Genomic DNA, 12,864 nt, shown 5'->3' with positions numbered 1-12,864 from the left:
TCTCTCACAGTCCATTTTGATGGACTTATGATAAAATCTTTCATTAGGCAAAGGCTTGGGAGGCCTACTGATATGGGATTAGATACAATTAGATGAGACTTAAAGCAGATGCTACAAAGCTTATGTGAGTCTGCTAATTATTGGTGGTTGACTTTTGCATTTTTCATGGAGCTCAAGTCTAATCTACAGGCTGCCTTACTTAACAGATTTACTGAGAATTCATATTAATAAGCAACAGATCCTGGAGGCTTTTTATCAGCAGACCAATGAAAGAGGTTGGGGGAAACATACTTTTCACTGAATTTCTGAAGATGCCATAATTTGGTGACCATGTGACACAAATAAGAAAGAATCTTATACCTTCAAGCTTTTGTTTATAAGAAAGAATTATCTTGAAATACTTTGATGATGTACTATGGGATGTAAAAAAAAATATACTGATTTTCTATTCATACTCTTAACACTTATTTACCAAGCTCCTAAAGTGCCAGGTGTTGTTCTAGGATCTGAAGGTTAAGCAATGAACAAAAGAGATCAAGTATCTAACTTAGAGATATGGAACACCAATACCAAAACTTAATATTTGACTATGCAGTTCTTCAAAATTTGCAATATTTATTTAGTTATTGTCTGTTCATATTCTCTCTGTTTTGGCTAATATCTTTTGCTTTATCTTTCAGTTCACTCATTATTTTCTGTATTCTTTCCATCCTGCTGTTGAATCTATCTACTGAGTTTTTATTTCAGTCGTTTTACTTTACAGTTCAAACATTTCCATTTGGTTCTTTATACCTTTTATTTCTTTGCTGAGGCTTTCCATTTCTTTGTTGAGACTTTCATTTGTTTAAAGTGAGAATTCTAATTACTCAGTGGGACATTTAAAAATTAAAAAAATATTTTTTGACAAAAATAAAATGTTTACATTTTATTACGGATTCTTTGAAATTTTGTCAGGTAATTCTAACAACTCTGTCATCTATGTATTGACATTTATTGGTTGCCTTTCTTCACTCAGTTTGAAATCTTTTTGGTTCTTGATGTGTTATTTTCAACTGAAACCTTCACATATTTTCCTTAGATTATGAGACGGGATCTTATTTAAACCTTCTGTTTTAGCTAGTTTCCTCTGATACTATAGTGGCAGGAAAAGGGGTGGCACTTCCTAATTTTAACTAAGAGAAGTAAAAGTCTAGGTCCCCCTTGCTCTCTGTTGACACCTGATGGAGTGGCAGTATCTTTACTGTTGTGTGGGGGCAGGGGTACAGGTTCCCCTCTAGGTGTCCACTGGTAACTCCCTGGCTTGGAGGTGGTAGAGTGCCATCTCACTGAAACCACACTGAGATGGTCTCTTGACACTGTACAGTAGGCATCTTCTGATACCACTCAAACCAGTGAGTGGGGCATCTCATCATTTCTGGGTAGAGGTGCAAGTCTAGACTTCCCACGTGGCCTCTACTGATATTGCAGTGTTGTAGGAGCAGTGGACCTCCTTACCACCTGATGGGGATGAAATTCCAGGCTCCCTACTCGGCCTTCTCCTGGTGGCGGTGGTGGAAGGGGTGTCGGGGTGCTGTGTTACAGTGCGGTGAGCATAGAAGACCCACTCCAACTTTGCTGGTGTGCGTGTACATGAAGCTGCAGAAGTAGAGTGGGCGTTATCTAAAATTTCTCTGTCTTGTTAGGCTGCCCCTTCCCTGGTCCTTCGACTTCTGAAGAGGTTTTGTTTTGTTTGCTTGTCTGCACTTGTTCTTTCAGCTACTAGCTTCTTCAGCCCAAAGAAGTCTGGGCTATATGAGACAAAGAGAAAACCCAGAAACCTCATTATCATGTTATCCCTTGGATCCTAAGGTCCACAGCCAGTCTGCCCTCTCCCTGCACCCTTGAGTCTCCTTTTACTTGTTTCACATATAATTAGCAGGATATTGATTGCACATAGTGAAAGGAATAGGGAAATGTATGTCTACTCCTTCCTGGAAATCAGTTTCTTTAAAAAAAAATCTGAAATTACTCTAGTTGTAGCAGGGAGACAAAACAGTATATATTAACATATTTAGCCTTATTTTACATATGTATTTGAAAGTATATTTTAAAATAATGACATAACCATAAATTTTTTATTTTTAAGTGTATTGTGCTACAGAGATTTCTATAGTTTTGTGTGTGTGTGTGTACCTGTATGCATACGCACATACATTTTTATTTTGGGGGAATATCTCTTTTGTTATTATTATTCTTCCACCACTGAATTGTTCACAAGTATTCAAGTGAATGTCTTGATACTTCCCCCCAAAAATGACACTTCGGTTTTATTACACAGATCATGAATTCTTCTATAGTTTCTCTTCTTCTATCAGATTGATTATCTATGTCATTTCCCTTCTGGCATATATAAGGCATAGTCCTTAATCAAAAATTACTATTTATATTCTCTCATTACTCTTTATATAGTTTGCAGTTATTCTCTAATTAAATATATGTTTTCCTATCACACTATTTGCATCCAGTAATATTTTGTCTAGTTTATTCTAGTTAAAATCAAAGCATTTTTTGACCTAACAGAAATACAGAGAATAAAAATAAATGCTGTGTATGTGTTACTTACATATAGTAAAAAGATTAAAAACAACTCAAGATCTGTCCTACAGCAAATCCTGATGCTCTTAAATATTTAGCATCTCTGGATCAATGCTGTTTTTGTAAATAGTTTTATTGAAATATAACTATTCTTAACATATATGTATTGTCTATGGCTGTTTTAATGCTATAACAGCAGAGTTGAGTAGTTCAACAGAGATCAATGCATCCTAACACCTAAAATATTTACTATCTGGTCAGTTAAAGAAAAGTTTGCAGAGGATTATAATTACTAAAACTTCTAGAGAAATAAGGTGAATATAAGCAATATGCATCATCTCTGAAGGATCTCTGATGCCCACATACGATAACATATTTAAGAATGTGTGTTCCTCTTAACATTTAATGCTAGGAGAAGAATGTCAGACTAATATAATGCTATTATACATTCAGGTAGCATTACACATTGCAAATTTAGGAGAATAAATAATAATATCTTCTCTTAGTATTTTGCTTTGCCTTTTGTAGGAATATTTCCCTTTTTATTTCTTCCTCTTTTCTGGCAATCTTTTCATGTTCTTTTGCATGTGTATCTACTTCTATCAGTCATTATATACAGTTCCAGAAAGTCCTGGACTTTATTTCAGTTCTTTCCTAGGCAGCTAGACCCACAGAAACAACTTCATTTGACATGTACTCAAGTGAGAACTAAATATCTGTAGCCCAGACCTCTCTTTTCAGATCCATACTTGTATATTCAGTTGCCTACTAGTGTTCACCAGATGACCGGTGTTAAGGCACATAAAAATGAATACATTGAAGACTGACCTTACCAGCCCTCATCTCCCGTGCACCCACTGCTCTCTGTCTCAGTGGGTTGCCCCACCATCTATTACTTTGGACAAGCCAAAAACCGAGGAATCATCTTTTGTCTGTAGTGTTCTTCAAGTTTACCCATATTGTAGTTATGCTATTGGTTTTCATTTGTTTTAATCTGGCTTTGGTGTTCTTCACTAAATTAAGTGTTCATTCTATGAATATTCTAGAAAATTCACAGCAATTATCACCAAGTATTTTCTTCTTAATTCTCCCTTTGTTTCCTATTTGGGATCTCTACTTATTCTGTTCTCCTTGTCTTTTTCCTATTTTCAATTTCATATTCTCTCTTTGATCTGTATAGATCTTCTAACCTATCTTGTACTTTAAAACTTTCTTCTATAATTTATAATCTGCTATTTATTTTTTTTGTTTTCAATTTAATACCTGTAAGTAATGTTCCATTCATTTTCAAGTGCATTTGTTATTTTTCCATGCTAAACTACTTTGCTGTGACTTCTAGTCCTTCTATAATTTTTAATTTTAAACCTCATTTTGCTATTTTTTCCAAATAATTCTGTTATTTAAGTTATTTTATCCAGTTGGTTGCATTAGTCCCTCATTAGAGGTTGTTAACTTGTTTTTAAAAAGATTTTAAGTTCCTTTTAAATTGAGATTGTGTCTTTTATGATAAAAGTCGTGCATACATGGTATTTGTGGAAGTCTCTGATAAGTGGTTTTACATTAATTTTTTTATGTAACTTCTTTGGCCAGGTATTAGAATTTTTCTAGGCCCTTTTACATGGAGGGCAGGGCATCCAGTGTCGCTGCTTTAAACAAATATACAAATTCCAGCTCCTTGGAGAAGCTGGAGTCACCGCATTAGACAGAATCAAAATATATTATCACATAGCTATAGCACCAGCAGATTCAGAGACCATCTGTTCTGCCTTCTAAAGCTAATTAAATTTTAAAAAATCTGAGCAATTAAGAAACAACCGTCAGCCTAGAGTCTGAATCAAGAATAATTTGATAATAAAAGCTACAGCTATTACAAATACACCTAATTAGGAAGTACCTGAGTAAAAGTTTACAAGTCATTAAAGTAGTATTGAAAGAGTGAAGTATGGTTGATGGATATTAATGGGAAATTTTACCAAGGGAAAACTGTTACCTATAGCATTCTATTAGACTAATGAGTCTACACTGTCTAGGAAGGAGTAGCACACAGATTTTCAAATTTTTATTTTATTATTATTATTTTATTTTTGGCTGCATGGGGTCTTCGTTGCTGTGTGTGGGCTTTCTGTAGTTGAGGCAAGTGGGGGCTACTCTTCATTGCGGTGTGCGGGCTTCTCATTGCAGTGGCTTCTCTTGTTGTGGAGCATGGGCTCTAGGCACGCAGGCTTTCCGTAAGTTGTGGCTCATGGGCTCTACAGCGCAGGCTCAGTAGTTGTGGCACACGGGCTTAGTTGCTCTGCAGCATGTGGGATCTTCCTGGACCAGGGCTTGAACCCATGTCCCCCTGCACTGGCAGGGGGATTCTTAACCACTGTGCAACCAGGGAAGCCCTAGCACACAGTTTTAATAGTTTTAGAGAAAACTCATAATATACTTTTGGACTATTAAATGCCAACATACTTAACTGAGAGTAGAAAAGCAAACAAGACATTTCTTTATTATATGTTAAGTACCTAAGTTTTGTTCTTGGTATAATTATCAATAAAACCATGTTGATTATTTGGTTTTCAATGAATAACAGAATTGCTAAAACTTCTGTTGATGCTATGTAGGTGTGGTGATAAAATACTTTTCATTTAATATAATATTTTTCATGTGTTCAGTGGTTACAGATCACAAAGTATTTTACATTTTCACATACTGTTATTAGACATTTCTAAAACCTGTTGAGTGAGTAAAGCAGGTAGGATTAGCCTTAGTTGATAGATTAAGAAACTGACATTTAGAACGGGCTAGAGGTCACATAGATGGATCTTTATTTTGATTCAAGTTCACTAAGCTTTCTACTACAGTATGCTTTCTCTGTTAATCAGTTTATTAATATCTTTATAGGCAGTTCATAAAACTCATCTGAGGAACATTATGGAAAGATATTTTTTTCTGTAAGAGTAAATTGTGATGAATTCTCTAGCTAACCCGGAGATTGATGAGCATATGCTTTCAAAAATTCTTGAAGTGATAATCATATTGTTTTCATAAATATCTAGTCTATGGGCAGAGAGTCTTCAATATAGGAAATGTATAGGTAGGCATTTCTGAGGCTGCAGTATATTCAGGCAAATAAGAGAAACATCCTACCTTAACTACTTCCCTGATTTTCGCCAACATTCCTCAAAGCATGAGTGGACCAATTGCTCATATCATTTGAGAATGCATTACAAACAAAGACTCTGTGGTCCTTTTCAGTCTAGATTCAGAGGCATTGTCTGGAAATGTGAATTTTTTTTATGAGGGCTTTCTGTGAAAACTATGCACAATGTAGTTTTAGAACCACTGCCTTGTGTGAATCTTTAAATTTAAAGTCGGAATGAAATCAAGTGTTTCGCCATCATGAAGAGATGAGGAAAACATCCAAAATATTATAGCAGTAATATGAACTTTTACCATCATAATTAAGTACACAAAAATCTCAGGTTTGAGCCACTATTATGCCAGGCTATGTGACATATAAAATAAACTTAAATCTGTGCAAAACCTCATATTTAGAATTAATCAGGGAGTTAGGATAATTCCTTTTGTTCAATATTTGATCCTGAAAACAGACAGCACTGTTATGGCTGACATCAATCCATAATGGAAAAAAAATCAAGAGTAGTGTTATCCTCTGGTGTGGGCAATTGTCTTCTTTGTGTTTATAACTAAACCACAGGCTTCTGTTTAAAATGGCATCTGGCTAGTTGTCCCTGAGGGAGTCTCTCCCAACTTCTCTCTAAAATACTTACTAAGATACAGGAAAACTCACAACATCACAAAATATTAAGACTGACAGATAACCTATTGCTAGAAAATGGAAGGAATTTCCACTAACTATAAAGCCATTGGAATTAGATTGAGAAAAAAAAATGGTGGTTTCATGAAAGGGAATAGCCATTACTGAAAAACATAGGAAGATACTTTATTGTCCTTAAGTCTCTTCCTTTCTTTCTTTTCTCCTTTGCTTTCTCTCTTTTGTTATACAGTCTGCCCTCTATATCAAATTTCTAGGACCTTGGACAGCCACTTTCCCTTTTTCTATATACTTGTTGCTTTTATAGGTAATCTCAATAATGTTTGTGTCTCCTTTCCTATAGCAAGAACACAATGGAGTAGGAAATGGGAGTATGAGAGCTTTTAAACAGGGATGCACGACATCCTAACAAAGCAGTATGGTTTGATACAGAGAGTGGAAAAGCTGTGGGAGAAATACATGCAGGGGACTTTCATGTACAGCTTTAATTTAGAGGGTAAGAACTCCAGGGTGTAAATAACTCCAGGGTAAGAACTCCAGTGTGTGCCACCTCTCTTAATTTCAGCAGAAAAGACCCTGGGAAATGGGCCAAGAACTGTGCACATCAATTTACTTTTCATGTATATACCTGAGAAGATGATTAGATTTATAACCAAATGGACAGTAGCTGGGGCCAAGGGCATCCTGTTAATTGGTATATACTGTAAATAGGATAAATCTCCATTCATACAAGGAGGAAAACAAAACAACATGTGTCCTATTAAAGTCTAATTGCAATACAGGGAGGGGGAAAATAGAATATTGTTATGAAACCACATTTAAAAAAAAATATTTATCAAAGGAACCAGAAGAAAGTGTTAAAATACTTCAGCTTGAATTAAACCCAATATGCAAGAAAAAATAGTATCCATGAATACCTGAACAGTAAGTATGGAGAGTTTTATGAAACAAAAGGGGGATGGACCGGAAATAAAACAAGATGAGACACATAGACCAATGGCTGAGAAGTTAAGGAGTTGATCAAAATAAGGTAGAGCAAATTAAACTACAAAGACATAATTAAAATTTGCATCAGAGGCAGTAAAGATAAGACTTACTATTGCAGCAAATGAAATCATTCATGTGAAGCACACAATTGAGATTCTTTCCTGCAAACAAAGGAGAAACACCAAGGGATTAAAAAAAAACCTGCTAAAGAAAAGGTGAAGTATATGGAAGTTAGAGAATGGGAATCTAAAATAAGTATTTTGGATTGTCTCAAAGAAGAAACCAGAACAACTGAAATGGAAGTAATCATTAAAGGACACACACACAAAAAAAGATGAAAATTTCCAAAACTGATAAAACTATGAGTCTTCTGATAAAAATGCTCCATAATATTCCAAGAAAGGGAAATGAAAAGAACCCACACCAAACTCAAAATTCTAATGAGAATAATCAAGATAAATATTCTTAGGAGAATCCAGAAAACAAAACAGGTGCCCATAAAAAAAAAAAGTAAAAAAATAAAAAAAAACTTGAATTAGTCTCAGACTTCTCCACTTCAACAGTTACTGCAAAAAGGCACACATATTTCACAAAGGCAAAAATTATTGCATAAAGGCCTCAGAATTTTGATGTTGTAAATTTGAGACCTAAAAATGTAAACCAAATATTCCTCCATATATTAAGTCAACATAAGAACATTCTCAAATAAGGAAGTGCTTAAAAATGAAAATTTTATTTGCCCATAAATATATATTTTCTATACATATTTATATGTATCTATATATTTCTCTCTGTATATATTATAGGTATCTTTATTTAAAATATGTTTTAGTACATACTCCAGCTGACTGAGAATAAAGTTTAAAACTCAGGAATAAGGAAAATTATAAGAAATTTAACAAATTTTGAAAACATTTAAAGTTTTTCAAGTATTGTAAAGTCAAAAACAGCTGATAAAAGGAGATGTTTAATATAATAATAATTTAATAACAATAATTTGGGTCTAAAACAAAATTTTCTCAAGTGAACAGAAGTAAGGCAGAGAACTACAAGCTTGTTACATTTCTTTATTTTTTGTGAACAGATAATAAATTAATAAACTGTAATAATTTCATGACACTATAGAGAAAAACTGATTAATGAAGGTTATCATGAAAACAACAAGCAACCATGTAAGAAATTTAAAACTGGAAGAATCACTTTCAAATCCCTGAAGAGGGTGAGAAAAAAAAATTTTCCTGTAGAAAAAGATAGAAAACTGAGGCAAATTCCAGAAAGCATAAAATAAGTTTTACTTATGAATATAAGTATTAAATGTTTAACTCTTCTATAAGAAAATTAAGACAAGTGGATTTGGCTGGCAATCTAATATGTAACTATATGAGCCACGCACAAAAAATGATGAAATTACACTAAAATATTGAAAAAACAAGGAATGATAATAATTTACCCGGTAAACAATAAGGCAATGGGAAACAATTTCAGATAAAGTAGAAAGCAAAAGCCTTATAAAAGATTAAAAAGGTCTTTTCACAATAATATAAACATCTGGAGTATCCATAGCAAAGAAAAACCAATAAAACTATAAATGAGCACAGATACAATTTGGTAAGGAGTAATGAGAGAAAACTTGTCCTACCGTGTATTAAAATATTATGTATTAAAATGAATATAAAAATCATTGATTGTAATAAACACCATTTTTATGTACCACTAAAAAGAAAAAAAATAATTTTATATGTTATCCTGTAAGAATCATCCTAATTTCAGAAATGTTTGCATATGATTAAGTGTGCAAATTAGAATTGATGAATGATATGGTATTGATGATGATATTGATTGATGATATTGATGATATTGAATGACATTGATTGATGAAAAGTATGATAAACCTTTCATGATTAAAATAGCATCAAGCTAGGCACAAAATATGAAAACAGAAATGTGACAGCACAAATACACTTGAAATAAATGATTGTGTGAATAATATCTTAATAAACCCTATAAGAACTTTAATTCATAATATGATATCCTAAAAGAAGCCTAACAAACTGGAAAGATATATTCAATAAATGATGAAGGAAAAATGCATCTTTAATAAAAATGTCATTAGTGTTCACTGGATGAGTATATTTGGTTAGATATAAAACTGATATAAAAAAAAGACCAAAGAAAATGAAAGTGAATATTTAAATGACCTTGGATGATTAGGACTAATTATTAACACACTGGGAAAAAAACACAAAGGAAAACTTTTAACCATGTGAGAAGTTAAAATTTCTGAACATCACAAACACAACAAAATTAAAAGCCAGAAATTGGTTGAACCATATGGCATCACTATTTCTGTGGGTCAACATTGCCAAGTATTGGCAGTCTATAAGGATATAGGGAGAAAGTTTAAATAATATGAAAATTAAAAGTTGAATATCCTTGATTGATTAAATATCTATAAATTAAAAAAAATAAGGCTTCCCTGGTGGTGCAGTGGTTGAGAGTCCGCCTGCCGATGCAGGGGACACGGGTTCGTGCCCCGGTCCGGGAAGATCCCACATGCCGCGGAGCGGCTGGGCCCGTGAGCCATAGCCGCTGAGCCTGCGCGTCCAGAGCTTGTGCTCCGCAACGGGAGAGGCCACAACAGTGAGAGGTCCAAGTACAGCAAAAAAAAAAAAAAAAAAAAAAAACACCAAGGAGATTAAGAGGTATACATTACTATGTATAAAATAAATAAGCTACAAGGATATATTGTACAGCACAGGAAATACAGACAATATTTTATGATAACTTTAAATGGAGTATAATCTATACAAATTTTGAATCACTATGTTGTACACCTAAAACTAATATAATGTTTCAAATCAACCATACTTCAATAAAAAGACAAATACAGTAACACCCTAACCAAAAAAAAAGTAGGTGGACAATAAGAGTCAATTTCTAGAAGAAATAGAAAAGGTCAGTAAACATAAAAACACTTCAGTTTAACATATATTTTAGGTAAAAAAAAAAAAAAAAAAGGAAATATACCAAAATACTACTAGTGGTTTTCTCTGAGTGCTGGGATTACGGATTTTTTTTTAATTTGTGGAGTTTTTGGTATCATTTTGTCTTGCTTATACTTTTTTATATTTTTAAAATCGTATTCTCAAATGAGCATGAGTTGTTCATTAACATCAGGAACGTATATATGTGCGTGTGTGTGTATGATTGGGATAGGAACAGATGGTACTCAGCAGAGATAATAGAGCGTGTGAAAACGGGAGGCTGAATGTAAAATGCTTCTGTTGGCTGAGGTTGGAGTGGAGGAAAAAACAGTTACTTGCCTTTCCAAACTCTATACTTTGACAGCACAGTGTATATTCCAGAGATGACAGTGCCTGAAGGGGACTTGATATCACCTTCAAGTTAGTAAGACTGAAAGCCTCAGAGGACCATAACTGAAGATGTCTAAAAAGAACACATGAGAAAGACTGTGTATCTAAATTGAGAGTGCCAACCACTTAGTGTTAAAGACCATCTCATTTTTTTTCTATCTTTCACACTCTGTCTTATATGGTTGATTTAAAGCAAGTAGCACATTGTACGTGTGAAAAATGAGACTTGAACTAATGGAGATACTGAAATTGCTAATACATCACAACTCCTAATGATTCCAGGTCCCTGAAATTGTGCATATTAATACAACCCTAGAAACTGAAATGTTATCTAGGTCAGTGGTTCTCAAAGTGTGATCCCGAGACCAGCAACACCATCACATGGGGATTTGTTAGAAATACAAGTTCTCAAGCCCACTCATACCTACTGAATCAGAAACTCTGGGAGTTGGGTCCAGCAGTCAGTGTTTTAAAAAGCCTCCAGGGGGCTTCCCTGGTGGCGCAGTGGTTGAGAGTCCGCCTGCCGATGCAGGGGACGCGGGTTCTTGCCCTGCTCCGGGAAGATCCCACATGCCGCGGAGTGACTTGGTCCGTCAGCCATGGCCGCTGAGCCTGCGCGTCCAGAGCCTGTGCTCCGCAGCGGGAGAAGCCACAGCAGTGAGAGGCCCGCGTACCGCAAACAAACAAACAAAAAAGACCAAACAACAAATGTCGGTGAGGATATGGAGAAAATGAAACTCCTGTGCCCTGTTGGTGGGAATGTAAATTGGTGCAGTCCCATTATGGACGTTCCTTAAAAAAGTAAAAATAGAACAACCATATTACTCAGCTATCCCACTTCTGGATATATATCCAACAGAAATGAAAACAGGATCTCAAAGAGATGTCTTCACTTTCATGTACATTGCAGCATTATTTACAATGGCCAAAATATGGAAGCCACCTAAGTATCCATCAATGGATGAATGGATAAAGAAGATGTAAGATGTACACATACACAATGGGATATTATTCAACCATGAGGAAGAAGGAAATCCTGACATCTGCAAGAACATGGATGGACCTTGAGTGTATTATGCCAATTAAAATAAGTCAGACACAGAAAGACAAATACTGCATGATATCACTTACATTTAAAATCTAAAAAAGCAGAACTTATAGAAACAGAGAGTAGAATATTGATTACCAAGGGCTGGGGGAGGGGGGTGGAGGAAAGGTGAGATATTGGGCAGAGGATGCCAACTTCCAGTTATAAAATGAGTAAGTTCTGGGGATCAAATATACAGCATGGTGATTATAGTTAATAATACTGGATTATATGCCTGAAAGTTTCTGAGAGTAGGTCTTAAATATTCTCACCACAAAACAGAAATGGAAAATATGTGATGTGATAGAGGCGTTAACGCTATGGTGGTAATCGCTTTGCAATATATATGTGTATCAAATCAACATGTTGCACACCTAAACCTTGCACAATGTTATATGTCAATTATATCTTAATAAAACTGGAAAAAAAGGCCCTCCTGGTGATTTTATTTTTCATGCTAAAGGGACAGATTTATTTTCAGCTAATACATTTTTGGTGTGTCAGATCAATTTATATATATATATATATATATATATATATATATATACACACACACATACATACATATATCTCCAAAGTAAAAAGAATATCAGATTTCACTGGATTCTCCAAAGAAGCAAATGATTATTTCAAAAGCATCATTTTTCAAATAGAGTTCTCCAGAGTCCTTGACAAGTAGGTGTTTTCTATGCCCTTAAAGCTTCAGCTTGTAGATTCACAGCTTATTGTACTAAGGATGCTAAGAGGTCTAATAGTAAGTGAACTTTTTTAACCAAGATAGTTTAATGTTTCCAGGTATCAAGAAATACCTGATCTTATCAGTTAATTAGATGTTTACCAAATAACATCATTCAAAACTGCTGTCCTATGAATCATCTTTTGTGAAACATTCTAGCTCCTTCCTTGTCGGGTCAAACAGAGAAAGGGAATAGATCATATTTCAAGTTGGTATTATAGTAGTCAAACCTTTGAAGCTTCTTTTCTTTGGGATGAATAAAAAGTGAAAAAAAAATTAAAGCTTAATGGAAAATTGTAACATGCCAAATAATGTTGTAATA

General features: G+C 34.4%; 1 long non-coding RNA gene across 1 annotated transcript in view; it reads right to left on the bottom strand.

Moving 5' to 3' along the window:
- The window catches only part of LOC307193432, a 290,903-nt gene that overhangs the window by 8,033 nt on the left and 270,006 nt on the right, over positions 1-12,864 (bottom strand). Inside the window, exon 3 of the long non-coding RNA XR_013830317.1 lies at positions 7,456-7,506. This is a non-coding gene — a long non-coding RNA (uncharacterized lncRNA). The remainder of the gene's footprint in view (positions 1-7,455; positions 7,507-12,864) is intronic.

This window comes from Stenella coeruleoalba (genome assembly GCF_951394435.1).
Source record: "Stenella coeruleoalba genome assembly, chromosome: 10".
Taxonomy (NCBI): Eukaryota; Metazoa; Chordata; class Mammalia; order Artiodactyla; family Delphinidae; genus Stenella; species Stenella coeruleoalba.
This window is presented reverse-complemented; position numbering and strand designations above follow the sequence as displayed.